An 18050-nucleotide genomic window follows, 5' to 3' on the forward strand; every position below is an offset into this window, starting at 1 on the left:
TGCTCACACACAGTGGGACTCCCTGGAGAGGCATATGGTTTCCTCTTGTTTGACTCAAACCCAGCTGGGGACCTAGATAAACAATAGCTGGGCTCAGCAATCCTGGGTAAATACAGAATGGAGACAGTTGTGGTTAAGCAAATAATTCAGAATGGCTTTATTATGGGCTCTCTACCAACCTCAACAAATCCCCCTCTGCTCCCCCAGCCTCCTTGCCTCTTGGTTTCTGGATTTCTCAGGCTGGGTGCAGCTGAGCATGAACGACTGATACCACTACATCCAGTAGGAGACAGGCACTGCACTGGAGGGGTGTTTTCAGTGGCATTGTTTGAGCAGCCCTGGAAAAAAAAAAGAGCAGACACAACTGTACACAGTCTTGTTTGTGAGAAAATAGCCACCTTAACACAAAAACTGGTCTATAGTCATCCATGCAGGTGACTGTAATATACCCCTCAATATTGGAGAAGTATATGAGTATTGAGGAGTATATGAGTATATGTTAGCCTACTCCTTCACACTCCTAAAGGAGGGAAACAATCAGCTCTCCTGCAAGGTGTGAATCTTCTGCAAAACAAGACATTCAGGTAATAAATTCAGAAGTAAAAATGCTTCCACTGAAGGCAGGAAAAACAAACAAACAAACAAACAAAACAAAAAACAGTGTACATCTCTTCTGCAGTGTTAGTTTCTGCAAGGAGCTGTTGTCTCCCAGCCTGTTCTTCTCTCTGGATGAGTTTATATTCCCTTCTTCACTAACCTCAGCAGAATTCATAATGCAATAATAAGCCAAAGGGTACCAGGGATGTTCTGTGCAGGTGTTCAAAAATACAGCCAGTCCAGGTGGTGACTTTCTCAAGACTGAGATATGTCTCAGAGCTGAGATAAATGTCTATCTCCAAAGTAGATGATGCAACATCTGCACCTGGAGCTGGCCTCTGCAGTGCATTTCAGAGCTGTAGGCTGTCTCCACTGGTTTTATGAGAAAACTGGTGCCCCGATGCATACATGGAATACCCTTATGCTGAGCAGGGAATCCAGAGCAAGCTAGAGTAATGCAGGAGTTCTGCTGGAGTCTAGATTCAGTGTAAAAACAGTAGGTGACCCTCTAGGCCTTTTCTATAACCCAGGAGTTATTACAGTTTTGTAGGAGTCAGGAACAGCCAAAATGAGGCCCCTTGGCTCCTGTATTCTGTTCACAAGTTTTTGCTTCAGCAGCATTGAACAGATCAGTCCCCCCTGGCTGGAGCATGGTGCCTCATAGGTCTGGAGGGGATGCTTCTGCATAAACATGTGGGGAGCAAGCTCCAAAATGTAGGTGGTCTCAGGCACTGGGCCTCTGTGGAGACTTTCATGGATGTAGCCATGAAGGAGCCCTTTATGTGCCCCCAGCCAACTGATAATTCTGTCTGCATGGGCTCTCAGTGCTTTGAGTGGTCTCCCAGATCATATCTGTCCTTCAGCTCCTGCACTGCTGAGATAGCGTTTCCTCAGACAACTATATGAGCTAGTTAGTGCCTGGTACCATTCCATTCTGTGCTGAACACCCAGCCCTTCTCTGTACATCATTAGTTACTCCTTGCAAACACTGATTTGACTGCAGTCCCAGATATGCTAACCCCCTTGAATTCTGTCCTGGAGAGCCCCAGACTCTGCACCTCATACACAGCTTCACGGGTAGTGCTGTCTCCAAAGGCCATCAGACTCATGCCTGTCCTTGTGGAGGATGCCAATTACATTAAGCTGTTTTCCATTATGTGTTTCAAAACTGTGGTCTCTAAATGCTTTTCTCTTTGGACCCTATCTTCATCTGGGCCTCAGGAATGAAAGGCAAGGTTGTTGCAATATGAGTACACAATAAAACATATTGTTTTTTTCATCAAATAAAAACTTATACAACATTTTATTGTAGCCCCATCTTATCTTTCAAGAAGAAAAGGGAGAGGCAAGGTAATTAAGTGTCTAGTTTGAAGCATGGCATAAAGACTATATCATCCTCAGGTAACAGACTGGAGACTGCAGCTGCAGCAGGCCTGAGAGCCACAAAAAGGTCAAGTGTTGAAAAACACCAAGCACTTCCTTTGTTCCCTCACAAAGAAGTCTTAGTTTCATGTTTCATGATCTTTGCCCACCAAAATATTAAGAGATCAAGGCCCTGGTTTTGAGTACAACTTACATGCTAGCAGCCCACCTGAGTGGATAGTGGATATATAGTCCTGTGCGCTGACTCACGTAAAGGCAGATCATCCACATTTCTTGGGGAAGAACACAGGACAGGAGGTATGACTTGACAATGTGATGGAGCAGAGCAATACTCTCAGTGGCCATCCCCCAGGGGCAGAAGACCAGAAACAGAAAAGCTGACAGATACGTGTGGCCCTGCAGCAGTGTACCATGGAGTGAGGGACAACTAAAGTGCCTGTCTTCATACCGTAAGTCTGCAGTGGTGGAAAAGATTCTGCGCTGCTCAAGGACACGCATAAAGTTGAAGTTTGAAAGGGAGCTCTGGAGACTACAAGCTGGGTTAACCTCAAAGCTGGACTGGGAAGCACAGAGCCTTTTCCAGTCTAGTTTTGAGCATCTCCAAGGACAGATTCCCACCTCTCTGGTTTTCTGTCATAAAGCTGAATCACTGTCATGGGGAGGAATTAATTCCCCAAAGTCAGTCAGAATTTCCCACATTGTAGCTTCTGCCCATTGCCTCTTGTTTTTTTACAACACATCTCTGAGAAAAGCCTGGCCTCATTTCCCAAAACCCTCCTCCTAGTCAGAGGAAGGCAGTAAGTAGTTTCTCATCTCCGATCTTTTTTAGTTCCATTCCTATAACCCTCAGCCCCTAACCGTTTTCACACTCTGCTGGACTTGTTGAAGTTTTTCCTGGGGCACCACACACTGGCCACTGTACACATATGTGCCCTCTTGAGTGCCACACAGAAAGGTAGAGTAACATCCCTGAAAACGATAGCTATACTCTTGCTAATGCAACCCAGTATGTGGTCGCCCTTCACTGCCAGTAAGGTGCACTACCAACTTCTCTGCACTTCTAGGGTTGAGAACATTTCTTTCCATAGAAAAGAGGTGCAATAGAAATTCCACAGCAGTTGGTATGTTTGTTTGGTATCCAGCAGATACGCTTTAAAACATTTCAACACTGAGGTCAGAGGCACCATGGAGGGTTGGTGAGAAAACACAGCTCTCTCCTTCCTGGCAGCCACAGGATGAAGATCATGTGAAAAGAGCTGAGCCAGAGTTTGGATTAAAGACCTGAGATCTAAAGAGCCTAAGAGTGATAGCACCCATAGGAATGAAAGATAATGTTTGCATTGCCAGCATGAAGAAGCTAGCTGAGTTTCCTTCTTCCTGTAACAAAGAAGGTAAGTGTAGCATGGCCATACCACCTTCTTGTGGAATCCCACCAATTCCTGACATCAAGGAGCTATGCTAAGAGCCTCAGTGAAAGATAGTCCATGTTGGGGTGGGACAGTGGGCCCTACTTTTGAAGGACTGTGCTTGGAAGTTGGCATTGAAGCATTGCATGAGATGGAGGAGACACTGCCTGTACATGGCTCCTTGTATGGGCTGTCATACTGCTTCCCTGAGTTACAGACAATTCAGAAGTCAGAGAGAATCAAGCTCATGCTTTCTACCAAAAACAGAATCCAATTTTCTTCCTTTCTTTGACCACCTCTTGGACTATGCTAAGCTCAGGTCTGCACCACGCTTCCCTTTTCCTGTTCATGACTGGAAGTTGAGGACCCTAGTCGGGTCACTTCATGAGGCTCAGAGAAAGTACCTCATGTCACTGCAAAACAGTTGCTAGTAGCATCCTCCTCAAAAGGGCCCAGTGCTCTGCAGTGGTCCCTTGCTATTTGGAGTCTAGGAGGAGAAACATGACTGAGGTTCCAGGCTTATGAAGCTTTAGAGTTCACAGCAAGAAAGCACTTGTTTATAGTGCACGCCCAAAGACACTAGGGACCAAGACAAGTACTCTGTGAAACAGGACAGTGAGACTTCGGCAGTTTGATTTACTTTAGGACAGTGGATACAGGTGATGGAATTATTCTGCCTTCCCTCAAGAAAGGAAGGCCAAGGGCCCTGCTCTTTTTCTGAACATAGTACTGCTGCCATCAGGAGAATTGCCTTTATTTCAGAGCCTGTCAAGGGGGTGAACAGGGCTACTGGTGATGCTGTGCTCACCCCTCCTTAACTTGGACAAAGCACCAGCCATACTATTTTTCTTAAAATAACAGTTTGTTTCCTTGTTATAGAAGAGCATCATGAGAAAGAGAAACAGAAATTATGCTAGAGAAACAGAGATTTTTTCCTGCTCTTTCATATTTGAGTTCAAGTGTTGGTAGATGAGAGATGCATTTTTCTTGCTAAACGTCTTCTACTATTCATGGGAAACACACACATCTCTCTTTTTGTAAAAATCTTGTCACTGCTTCTCCCACAAGAACAATAATTATTCCAATGTCAGCCTCATAAATCCCTCCCTAATTTGTTCATTAATTGCCATTCTTTATTACTTTCATCTGAAGGAGGATGAAGGATGATCTGAAGACCTTGGTTTTTCATTCTTCCTGTGAGTAGTTGTGATTTTGTTACCTCAAATCTGAGCTCATCATTTCCTGACACACTACCCAACCTTTCCATTAATGCTGCATGAGCAAACTCAAGGTGAAGGGTTATGTTAACTATCACTTTAGTGTCTCATCTAAAAATGTTTTGCCTTTAAAATCAGACCTTCAATTGTTATCTGCTTGAAATCCTGGGAATCAGCCAAATTTCCAGAGAAATAAGCACTAACTGATGCAAGATGTTGTAAACATATGGAAAAAATAGTGCAATGCAACATATAATTTCAAAAAGCTGGTCTGGCCTGGAATTCAGAGCAGGCTCTAGGGAGAGGTCAAAGGAGCTAAAAGTTTTCAAGATATGTAAGGCAATGCTGTTCTTCAACAGAGCTCTCAAATAGCTGTTTGATCAAAATCCTTTAGTCTCTTGACTTTTGCCTCTTTTTTTTTTTTTTCTTTTTTTCTTTTTTTTCTTTTTTTTTTTTTCCAAATGTATTTGCTGCATCTCTAGGAAGGACCCAGATCAACAGTGAAGCCAGTTTGGCACAAAAGGGATCTGCCCTTCTTACTCTTCTACTGTTAGATAAAGCACTGCTTTCTTCCATGACATCATTTCTGGGGCTGGAGTCACCTGTTATGTGATCCACTGCTCTGTATCAGTCTGAACTAAGTTTTAGATAAACAGAAAATAGCCAGTTTGCCGGGGGGACAAGTAGAGGGGCTGTGGTCAGCTGTATCCAGTGATAATGAGTCTTGTTCTGGGGTTTCACCAATTATTTTTCTGCATTAGATAACAGCACTTGGATCCTATAAATCCTCATGGAGAAATAACTTCATCTGCACTTTGCATTGAAAATGAGATACAAACACACCATTGCTGGTATTTATTCCTTTATTGATTTGATACACACACTCTTTGTACATCTGGTCCTTGCTTTAGGTGCTCACATACATTCCTGCAATGCACAATACATTCCTACAAAAGCTTTAAAGCGTTAAAGTTCCTGTTTCACAGATACAGAAAAATGAGACGAGTTGCTTTGCTCTCCCTTATCCTATAAAGCAAGACAGTGTCTGAGGTGGTGTTAAATTCCTGACTTGTAACTGCATGGCTCTTCAGACATATGCCTTCCTAAACACACCAAAATAAACAAATAAATAAACAAATACATAAAAATAAATTAACGAATGCAGCTTGGCTTCTAATCCTCACTCCCAGTTCCTGTCCTGAATGAAGGATTCCATGCCCAGAAATCTGATCAGCCCAACTAAGATATCAACAAACTTCATTTCATTTTATGACAAGATCACCCATCTCGTTGACCAAAGGAAGTCAGTTGATGTAATCTTTCTGGATTTCAGCCAAGCCATGACAGCAAGCCAAATGAGCACAGCATTGATAACCATATAGTTTTCAACCTGCCTTACTGTCCACTTATTTAACTCATCCTTCATCAGTTTGTCAATGAGGATGCTATGGAAGAAAGTGTAAAAAGCCTTTCTAAAAAGGCTTCTTAAAGCCTTTCCACTGCTCTCCTTTTCTCCACCAAGCTAGTTGTCTCAGTATAGAAGGCTATTGGATTGGCCAAGTGTGATTTTGCCTTCATAACTCCATGCTGACTGCCATACTCTCCTTCTTGCCCTTCCTGAAGATAGAGGTGGTATTTGCCTCAGGAGACTCTCCTGATCATTATGACTTTTCGAAGATTGTTAAGAATGACCTCATAATTATATCAGACAGCTCCAGCAATCGTGGATCTCCTGTCGACTTGGATATGCCATTTGTTTAGATGTTTCCTCACTTGATCCTCCTCCACCAGATGGCACTGTTCTATCTTCCAGACTTTGCACAAGCATAGGATTCCTGAAGCTACGTAAGAGTAAACATTGATCAGAAGACACGGACTACCTTGGCCTTTTCCATATCATTTATTATTATTATTATTATTTTATTTATTTTTATTTTCAGTAGGGTCCCATTCTCTTTCAGCAGCAGGACCATGTTCTCCCCAGATTTCCTTTGCTGTTGATATACTTGTAGGTGCCCATCTTGTTTCCTTTCATATCCCTCACCAAATGCAACTCCAGATGAGCTTTGGTTTTCCTCACCCCATTTCTACATGTGTGGGCAGTATCTCTGTATTCTTCCTGGGTGACCTTATCCTATTTCCATGCCTGTACATTTACTTTTTATGTTTAAGTTTTGCCATGCCCACAGGCCTCCTGCACTTGACTTTCTTCCAAGCAGATACCAGAATGGGCTCGAGTCTGCTCTCCTGGAGTCCAGGGTTCTGATCCTTCTATGTGACACTTTGACTCTTCTCAGGATCCTGAACTCCATCGTCTCATGTCATTGAAGCCAAGGCTATCCCCAGTTTTCATTGGTACTGATCAGTGTGGGTAAAAGATGGATTCACAACTGACAAATTAAAAGTAGTATAGACTTGAGGTAATAATTTGGACAGCTTACCTGTAATTATAGGTTTTAAATTAAGATCATCCTCTAAAGAGAAGAGCCTGAATATTCTTTTGAGTAGGTCAGTGAAAACCCCAAATGTCTCCCTTCAGCACATCAAACATTAGTGGAAAAAGAAATTTTACAGCTTTCGATCAAAGGACAAACACCATTTGTACAGGGCAAAATTTCAAGCCTCAGAGGCACTCAAAACTTACTGGTCAAAAATTTTCACATGCAGTCATCATATTGTCTCAAAGGTTTGACAAAATGTTCTTGCTGATATGAGCAGTCACTAATGCATTCAGAATATGCGGCATGCTCCTTGGCAAGGGAATAAGCTATACAATTCTTATCCTTGGCATTTCCCTGTGAGAAAAACCTCTGAAAACATGGAGGCCACAGCATGTTGATGGGAAATGCTTTGGCCAACTTTATAGAGACAGAAGAAGTAAACTGGACAATCCTGTTTTCTCACAGTATAATTACAAAGGATATCTGATGCAAGGGCTTACAAATTGAAAACCAATAGGAAGAAATGTATTTCTGTGCAGCTCACTACTCTATTCCCTTGGAGCAAGCTGCTACAAGATACTATGAATGAGGTTCGGTAAACGACTGGCAAGACACTCCCAGCAATACTGCAATAGGAATGCCTTGTTTTGTTTAGAGAAAGGATGTAAATCCATCTGCTGCTGGATGCAAGCCAACCACAAACTTACAGGCTTAGGCAGACATTTTGCTGAATCACATCCAGAATCATTATTGTGGGGGTTCTTGTTCTTCCGGTGGAACAGCTGGACAGTATCAAGAACAAGATAAAAAACTGTATGGCCATTCATCTGACCATATTTCTGTAGCTTCCTGTTGCATTACAGGATATTCTGAAAACAAGAATATGTCAAATAACTCTCACTGTTATTCATATAAATACTGTGGAATAAATATAGATAAGAATCCTTAGTTGTCTGTCCCTTCTGAAGAGCTTGTAGCCATCCATTGCAGCACTCCAGTCATGGAAGTGGTCCCACCATGTTTCAGTGATTGAAAATAGGTTGTAGTTTGCTAATGTAGTTTGAAAATAGGTTGTTGCCTGCTGCACAACGACTTCCAGCTCCTCCTGTTTGTTGCCCACGCTGTGTGGTGTAGATGCACTTCAGTTGCACCATTGCCGTCACCCTCAACCCCAGCATTGCTTCCCCAGGCTCATCTCTATCGAGCCTCATTTCCCCTCATCCCCCTTCATGCTTGGTTTAAAGCCTTCTCAATGAGCCCTGCCAGCTCCCAGGCTAGAATCCCAGGACAAGTAATGTGCTGGGTAATGCACATTTATAATTTAGACATTAGCAGTGATGGGGCAAACATTTACAAATGGCATATGATTTAGCTCACTCAAGACCAAAGAAAACTGCAGGTGTATCTAATGTCAGAGGAATCTAATCCAAGTAGAGCAAGATGTATCACAAATGAATTTCCAGTGTATTTTAATTCATTAGTGTTGCAAAATCATCAAAATTTGTTATACACACTTCACCACTACCACTAATGGAATCAGTTCAGGAATGTGGCTAAGCTGTCAGTTTAGTAAAACTCAGTGAAGATTTTGATAATGTGCAGCAGGATTATTCTGCAAGAAAGAAAAAAAAATACTATAATATTTAGAGAAGAAATTTTAAATAACAGCAAAATAGTCAAATGACATGATACACATTCTTGTAAGAGGCTTTGGAAGCTGTGTTCATTCCCAGTCAGGGTCCCCATAGTCCCAGAGCAAGCATGGCAGTAGGACAGAAGCAGGATGCATTTTGGTTTGGAACAGGAGTGCAATTCACTGGTGAGTCCCCTGACTCTCCCTGAGTTTACTACATGCCAGCTTTCTGGGGCAGAACCATCACTTGGTCAAGTGGGCAAAGGTTTTTCCTCCTAGGAAAATGCTATCTGCATTGCACACATGCTGATGCTCTCCCCAGAGGCACTGCACATCATAGGCTGGAGAGAATGTGCTGCATTTGCTAACACCAACAAAGCAGACAGGCAGACTCCAAGAACTCTTCACTTTCCAAAGGGTATCCCAGGATGCAGGGATAGCCCCACTCCTATGTTGACTGCCATTGAGCTCCTTCTGTCTTCATTCAGGCTATTATCACTAAGCAGCTCTTGAGCCCCTCAAAGCAGTGAAGTAACAGAGATAATTGATCCCAGGAAGGATAATGAATTTTTAGGCAAAGACTTCAGAGCACTTCCTAAACTTCAGTGCTTTCAGCTGCTTGAGCCCAAAAGGCAGCACAGGGAAACTGGTTGTCTCCTAGTCTAGAGAAAGGAATGTGACAAACCCTACGTGGCTGGTATGGCAGGAGGGAGGGAAGGGAGCATTAGGGCAAAGCAGGACATTCTGCCCTTTTATCAGGAGGAGTGTAACTGATAAACCAGTTAAAGAGGGGAGCGTTCTGTGGGAAGGATAACAAACAGAGTGCATAACAGTGGTAAAAGCTTTGGCTTACATATTTAGCAAGTCAAGATTAAAACCATCTGTTCTGAACATTTCCCAGACTACAAATTAATAATTGCAGAATCCTTTCCCCCCTCTTCAGTCCCCACCACAGCATTCCCCAGTACCACCATAGTAACAGTCTTCCTTCACCCTCTTACTCCCACTCTCCTACCTCTTACCTCTGCATCCTGGGCTCATCCTCCTCCTTCACCCTTTCATTTTTCATTACTTCTCCCCCTCCTCACCTTTCTCTGCTCACCAGTCACCTTTCTCTCCTATCTGCCCTTCCTCGTAGTTCTCCAGCACCCACCCTCTCCAGGACGTCTTTCCTTACTGTGTCTCCCACACTCTTCCTGTCTTACTGTCCTTCCCTATCCCCTTCTCCCTATTCTCTCATCATCCCCTGCTCCTACTCTTCCCACTTATTTCTGATCCTCCCCCACGACATATCAATCTGTAGTTAAATCTTCCATCAGATAATAAGAAAAAATAAACCGAAGATAAGCACTGTTTTTACATCTCAGCAAGTGTCTCCACAATTTGATAAAATTCCCCAGACACTGCGTGAGCCCCTTCAGGGCTGCTTCATCACCAGAGCAGGGTGCAGCTGGATGTTGCAGCACAAAGCGGATTTGCCAAGGTTTTGCCTCCTTGATTAGATCTGCATGCCAAATTGAGGTGACTCTTGTTTTTCTCCTTCACAGAGATGCTGTGGTGATGAATTCATTCATGTTGGCCCACCTCTGAGTGAATGCTAAGGCCTGGATTACCTGTGCTTCAGTTCAAAACTGCAGTTCCCCAGACACTCACTTCAGCTACCACCTTTTATAGTGGCATGCAAAGCCCAAGGTCCAGTGTCTGACCCCCACATTCTCCAGGAGTGAATGTTCTGGAGCTGGTCAGACCCAGCCACACCTCATCCTTTCCAGAAGGACACCACACTACAGTCAAGCCCAGTTGCTCCAGTGAACACACAATTGCTTGTCTGCATCCATACAGTTCCCAGAAGTCCCAGGTGTTGTAAGGAACCAGCTTCTTCAAAGAAAGATATTAAGCTGTCACTAAGATGTTGCTGAGTGACTGCTCTTCTCCCTTCCTCTCCAGTATGCAATCAGAGAGGTTCATTCAACCAAGCAGAGAGTCTTAGCTCCGCCGACAGGCCGTACACCTCAGCTACTTCTCTTTTCCTTGCATTGAAACCTGAAATTGCTAACTTCTAACTGTAATCTGTCTTATGTTCCATCCTTGAGAACATGGAGTCTGAAGTTAAACTGTTCAGCTGCCTTGTAACAACAGATCAAAACAGTTGGTGCTGGCAGTATCTTACTTAGCAACTTAGTATCCTGCTCGTTTCTGAACCTCAAATTCTAGTTTCCTGCTCCCTTTCAGAAGAGTCGGTCAGACACTCTAAACCACCACTCAGCTATTCTGTTATAGGGTGTTCTTTGGAGGAGGCAAGCCTCAAGTTTCAAGACCTTGCTTTAAAACACAAGTAACCAGCCGTAGGTGGCCCTGACTGAGCAGGGGTGGTTGGACCAGGTGATCTCTGGAGGTGCCTTCCAACCTCAGTCATTCTATGATTCTGTTTACAAGGAGACAGCTGTAAGGACTAGCCAGGTGTAGGGACTAGATAAGTTGGGAATGGGGTCTGTAGCTAAATACTACGGAGCACAGTGTTCATATGGTTAAAGTGTCTGAGTCCAGTACCATGAATGGGGAACCTTATTCTGCACTGTACTGCTGCTCACAAGTCAATCCAGGTGTATGCATCCTCTCAGCCCTACCTCAAAACTCAATGTGCCAAGCCCAGCCACCTGCGTGCCATGCTGGTCTTCATGCTGTTGTGCCATAGATTCCCACCAGTCCTTCAGACTGAGTCCTGATAGTGAAGGTACCAACCATCTCCAGAACCCGACGTGGTGGTACAAGGTGTCTCCACTGTCCACGTCCCAGCAATTAAAATAAGACATGGTTCACACAGTGGCAATTAGGGCTGTTGCAGTCACTGGTCAGGGCAGTGCAGTCAGAGGAGTGTAAGGCACTCTTCCTCTCATCCTAATGTAGACACCTGCGCTAGTCAGATGAATAGCACCCCAAACTTCAGTAACTGGATCTCCAAGGCCCATGAGTACGTCCAGGTATCTGGCTCATGTGCCAGCATCTCAGTTTTCCAACTTTGCATGGTCACAGTGCATTTCTTCCTTCAGTCAACTATAAACAAATGAAGACATGCTCACTTTTCTATTAGTGTTCTGTAGTTGTCATTATTTGAAGAAGTTGGTGCCAACAGCACCTTCTAAGCAAACAAAGTAGAATATGAATAGAGTAAAAATGTGCATTTCTTGAACTTTCATATGAAAACTTGCATAATACTGATCATCTGCTAGAAAAGATACACATGACAAGCCTCTTGTATGCAATTACAAAACAAAACAAAACAAAACAACTAACTAAACAAACAAGCAAAAAACAATAATAATAATAATAATAAAAAGAAAAAGAAATTTGTGTACCTCATGCAGGAATGCAATTTCAATAGAAAATAAAAAGAAACAGCTTCAAATAAGTGGTACGGTTAACTTGAAGGCTATTTTGTAGGTCTCACTTGTGGTTCCTCACAGAAAGTGATTTGCATCCACCATGGACAAACTGATGTTTGCAGCAGCTTAGCCAGCCAGGATTCTGGTAAGGTTGCACACAGATAATTACTCCATGATAGTGTAGAAATATGGATTTGCTTTGTGGAACAAATTAAGTTTGCCTATTTTTATTTCATTTAATATGAAAGAGTTCAGCCACTATGGCTTTTATTTAACTTAGAGCAGAATGTATAAGATGAAATTGCTCACATCACAGTGGGGCATGGCTTATACTGTCTGTCTATCCCAGGCCATCTGTTAATGATGGAGAACTGGAGGGAAAGTTCCCATTGCCAGCCACTGTATAATGAGAAACAAAGAGAAATGAAGCAGACAGTGAGTCAATCCAGATTTTGAAGCGTGTTCTACTCCACTTCCCTCTTTTTTTTTTTTTTTTTTTTTTTTTTTTTATTATAAGCATAGAAGCTGGTACAGGAACTGCTCAAAGGAGTTTGTCATTATCCTTGGAAACTCCTTCCAACTCGGTAACTGGCAATGAAAATGCTAAATCTCTCATGCTTGGAAACCTGCTTACTGGCTTCTCAGAAACAGGCTTCTATGTTGCATACCAAGTCTAAGAAATGTACGTGAATTTTGAATCTGAAGTCTGTAGTGTTTGTGCTCATAATACATACACTATGCAGACAGATTGCAGTTACAGACTGTTTGCAGATATACAAGCATGAATTATGAAAGTAATTTTTAAGTTTGCTGTCAACATTGGTTTATTTATGATCTTCCCTTTGGATCAGCTTCCAAATCTAATTTGATGGTGCAGTAACTGAAATTTGAGTTGGGGGCCATATTCTACCTCACTGGAGCCTTCTTGTAGTTTAAAAGGTTCTAGATGTCCTAGTAGAAGAAAAGATTCCTCTGTCTTTTTTAACCAGTAGTGGATCAAAAGCCAAGCCTCATCTTCTAACTTTAGGTAACATTAAAAAAACAACTAACAAAACTATTAAAGAAACAAAACAACAGAGATCAGAAGAACTGGATGGAATGCTTCACATACTTCAGTACCATAACAATTTTCATATCATAATTAACACCACAGGTCACAAGTAGAGGATTTTCATAGGCACAGATGAGGAAGAGAGAGTTAAGTTTTAACTTTTAGTAGAACTTGGATTCTTGGCATGTCTCTTGTTTCACAAAAAGTAAATATGCCAGACATTCCCCCTAATACAGTCTATCTCTCCTCTGCCCCACATATCGTCTTTGCTTGTCAAAACAGATTTGCTCCCCCACAGTTCTTGGATTTATTTATTTTTCATTCCTCTCCCATTCTGGACAGAAGGAAGAGCAAGTCATTTTCCCCTCCATTTCCTCTCCATCCTGTCTTGTAATTCTGGGACAAGAAGCAACCACCTTCCCATATCAAAGTCCCAAGCAGTTCACAGTGGTACATATTAATGCCAATCCAACCTCAGGAAGATGTTTCTCCCATTTTTTTTCTAACATATAGATTAGATTAGAAGGATAGCTTTTTATCTGTGGCCAAATGGCCTGAATCCATTCTAGATTCATCTGACACCAGAGATTCCTCTGACTAAGTATCAAAGATAAAGACTTCTGGTATTTCTCAGTGGACATACAACACCATCTCCCCTGAACAGGTGATTTAATCCACAGTCACACTGCATGTGTCCATACCTGCTGGACGATTTACAGAGCAAAACCCTCTGTGGTCCACATAACCACCTTCCTGGAATGTCTCCAGCATTCACTATTCATTATGATGTCTCTTCCACTAAGACCCCCACCTAGGGACCCCCTGGTCTTTCCTCATTAACAAGACACCCATGGATAGCCACACTGTCCTGAAGGACAGGAAAAAGGTATTAGTGCTACGTCAATACCTTGGGTGTTTTTATGCTCCCTTTATGGTCAGTCCCCTGCCTCCTTTCCAAACTTCTCATTTCTGCTCTTCACCCTGTACCCCATTGCCTCACACTGTCTTCCAGAGCAGGTCTTTCCATCAGGTTCTTTCTGCTTTGGGCAGCTGGAACCAGAACTGGAGGAGATGCACAGACTTCTGAGGAGATAAGAGGAGAGGGCTTGGAATAGGAGAAGCCTTTGAGCTATGGGGGCTTATGGCAGTTGAACTCCTCAGGACTATGATGTGTGTGGCCCTCTCATGTATCAAGGAAAGGGCCTGGAGTGGCCTTCCCGGAGCATCCAGGCAGTTTCTCAAAGTCTTGGTAGTACACTATCAGCTGGACCTAGCTGACGGTTAAGTCCTGCTCTGGAATAAGCCAGTGCTCAGGCAGCTGGCCCTGGCATGAACCAGGCTTTGGTCAAAACAGTGAGGCCAGGGCCTTTGGCACAGAGCAGGTCATTGCAGAAGCCTCCAGGCCTCACCTTCATTGGCAAATCCAAGGACGTTTGATCTCTTCTCCCAAGCAGCAAGTGATAGGACAAGAGAAAGTGGGCTCAAGTTGCACCAGAGGAGGTTTAGGTTGAATTTTAGGGAAAATTTCTTCACTGGAAGAGTTGTGAGGCTTTGGAACAGGCTGTCCAGGGATGTAGTTGAGTCACCATCCCTGGGGGTGTTCAAAAGACCTGTAGATGTGGTGCTTAGTGACATGGTCTAGTGGTAAACTTCACACTGCTAGGTTAAAGGTTGAGCTTGATGATTTAGAGGTCTTTTCCAATCTAAATAATTCTATGAAATTCAGCTTCATTTCCTAAATCTGGGTGAAGTTCTCATGGCAGGTCCTGCTAGTCTTGCAACATGCACACTCAGCATGCAAACAATATGCCTAAATACCTTATTTTTCATGTCTGTTATGGTACTTGTCAACATCCTCCTCCCACCCCATATTCCCCTTTTGCCTTCCTCCCTGCCCCTAGTCCAGTCCTGACTATTTTAACTCCAGCACCTCTTTTTGTGCCTTCTCTGTTTCCCATGCAAACCCTCTATTTCCTCTAAAACTCCCAGACCTCTACCAGACACTTTCTCTCTTAGTTGTTCCTACCCTGTTCATGTGCACTGCTGCTAACACCAGGGTAAGACTGAATGTGCATGGGAGCAAGATATTTATGCTGACAGAGTAGCCTTGTTCCCACGCCAGAGTCCCTATTCCAGCTGTGCCTATTTAATCTAATTTTTGTACTGCCATCATTAACTGTGAAGTGCATATGTACAGCAAAACCACAGCATGACAGCCCCTACAATGGGTGGTCACCATGTCTTTAAGATCCCCTATTTGAGGACACTGAATATGCAATGGGAATGAAAGGTATGAGAATGAAGATATGTTTTGAAAGGGCAGGTTTCTGAGTGGGCACAGAACCAAACGGAGGGTACCAGGGCACAGTGTGGATGGACTCCTGGACACAGGCACCCTTAGAGGAAGGGTTCCTGAGCAGAGACCCTGTGTAGAAGGGGGTCCCTGTGTGCAAATGTCCTGTGTTTGTCAGAGCACTTGGCAGAGGTGATGAAACCGAACTGTCCTTGAGCTTCAGGCATTCAAAACTGCATTATATGGTCCCCGGGCCAGGAGAACCATGCTTCAGGGAACTTTTTTCTTCTACTTCCTATAAAGTTCAGGTACAGAACAGGTTAAAAAGAGATCATCCCCTTGCTTTTGGGATGTCATGAACAGAGGGAACTTCGGATCCTCTCAGATCCATTCTCACAAATCCCTCCAAATGAAGGACACTTTTCCCTGGGGGAAAGTAGTGTTGGGGTTTCATGACAACCCAATGCCCATGTGTGGGAAAGACCAGGAAGAACGCAAGACACTTCAGATGTGTGGGAGGTTTGTACTGGGCTGCATTTTGTGTTATCTACAGCTCGGCATGGCAAGATACAAGGAAAGTGAAGCCTCAATATGCAGTGGCATGTTATCCACCTAAGTGTCTCACCTTCCTGGTTTTGGGTGTTGGCTGGAGGAGGGGGACTCTCAAGTTCAACATCTCAGTAGAACAAAACTCATTTTTTAGCTTCTCTGTCCTGTCTACTGTGTAGTGAGATCACAGCAAAGCCCCAAACTCTAGCCCATTCCTTCAAGATCCACCATGTCCCTTGTTCTGATGATGTTGCAATGCGTATCTATCTGGAAGCCAGATGAACTGCAAAAGCCTGTCTCTAGGGGAGTCTGGGGCATTATGTTTCCATAACTCCTAACAGCTAGAGACAGGCTTCAAATCAGTCTCTCTTTTCACTTACAGCACTGTTAAGAGACCAGACAGGAAGTGATGTCATCTTTCTCCATCCACCCACACCTCCCTTGGCATATGACATCACTCTCATAATTTCCACCTCTGTCTGTATTTTTAAAGTTCCCCTTTAAAACTCTCACTCTAAAGCATATTCAGCTTTATCGACACGAGACACTTACTGCTATTTTCCAAAGAAACTGCTTTTGCTGAAAAGCCTGAGATCTTCCCATTTGGAGTTCATGGCACCAGCATTCCTGAGATGCTGATTAATGGCTCTGTGCTAATGCAGGAAATGTAGCCAGCTGCTCTCTGGCATTAACAACTAGTTAAGGCAAACAGGGCTCTAGGAAATGCATTTTATGCAATTTCACACACTCTTATAGTACCAGCAAATCTCAGAAACAGTATTTTTGCTTAGAGTCATCTGAAAACAACAACCTTCTAGTGCAGTGTAAATGCAGAGTGAAGTTGCCCAACCACAGAATCACAGATTCACAGAAGGGATGAGGTTGGAAGGGACCTCTGAAGATCATCTAGTCCTGCTGAGCAGGATCACACAGAGCACATTGCACAGGATGGTGCCCAGGCGGGTTTTGAATATCTCCAGAGAAGGAGACTCCACAGCCTTGCTGGGCAACTTGTCCCAGTGCTCTGTCACCCTCACAGTAAAGAAGTACTCATATTGAGCCAGAACCTCCTGTCCTTCAGTTTGTGCCTGTCGCCTCTCATCCTGTCGCTGGGTACAACTGAAAAGAGACCGGCTCCATCCTCTCGACACTCTCCCTTCAGATATTTATATACATTGATGAGGTCAACCACATTGTCAAGCATAACAGAAAAACAAGGATGGGTAATTCCATCCTCTCACCACAACACCCTTTTTCTTTTTAGCCCAAAGAGAAAAAAATGTCTGAAGCTGGAAATGAGTTGGCTGGAATTGGAGCTGCCATGGTGTTCAGAGAGTAGCTAGGCTGCAGCACAGGAAAGAAAGTCTCTGGTGTGAAGCTCCAGTTTGTGGTAGAGATCACAGGTCAATGGCTTAGTAGGTCCTCCCTATGCAGCTTTACACAGCTCTAACCTTCCCTGAGAGTTGGTACCTAGTACTGGTACATGCTACCAGCTGCTGCCTTGAGGCCATGGACATTTCTGCTAGGGTTGGCCTCTTCTCACAGGTAACTAGTGATAGAAGAAGGAATGACCTCAAGTTGTGCCAGGGGAGGTTTAGGTTGGAAATTAGGAGGCATTTCTTCTCAGAAAGAGCAGTCAGGGTTTTGAACAGGTTGCCCAGTGAGGTGGTGGAGTCAAAGTCCCTGGGGGTGTTCAAGGAAAGGTTGGACATGGTGCTTAGGGACATGGTTTAGTGGGTGACATTGGTGGTAGGGGGGTGGTTGGACCAGATGATCTTGAAGGTCTTTTCCAACCCTAATGATTCTATGATTCATTAAGAGCTTTGCTATTTGAACGTATGGAAGCTGTTCTCCAGCTCTGGTTCACGTGCACACACAGAGGTATAACAAGTAAATTAGCAGCATCTCTCCTTTGCTGACCTCAGAGTATCCTCTTCTGTAGGTCGCCCTGTGTGAGACTAGCTGATTTTCTTGAAGAAATGGGCTTGACTTGATTTAGGAAAATTGCCTTTCTTCCTCCCCACCAACACTCAATCAGAAGCTGACATTGTAGTCACACTGTCTAAGCCTTGTATTGGAGAGAAACTTCACTCCATG

General features: G+C 43.6%; 1 long non-coding RNA gene across 1 annotated transcript; it reads right to left on the minus strand.

Annotated features, from left to right (window-relative positions):
- Positions 1–598: 598 nt before the first annotated feature.
- LOC118179189 lies at positions 599–17437 on the minus strand. The gene is made up of 3 exons (XR_004756383.1): positions 17004–17437; positions 4195–4199; positions 599–608 (listed from the first exon to the last, which is right to left on the minus strand). It is a non-coding gene; the product is annotated as an uncharacterized LOC118179189 (long non-coding RNA).
- Positions 17438–18050: the final 613 nt, after the last annotated feature.

The sequence above is a fragment of the Oxyura jamaicensis genome, chromosome 28, assembly GCF_011077185.1.
Source record: "Oxyura jamaicensis isolate SHBP4307 breed ruddy duck chromosome 28, BPBGC_Ojam_1.0, whole genome shotgun sequence".
Lineage (NCBI taxonomy): Eukaryota > Metazoa > Chordata > Aves > Anseriformes > Anatidae > Oxyura > Oxyura jamaicensis.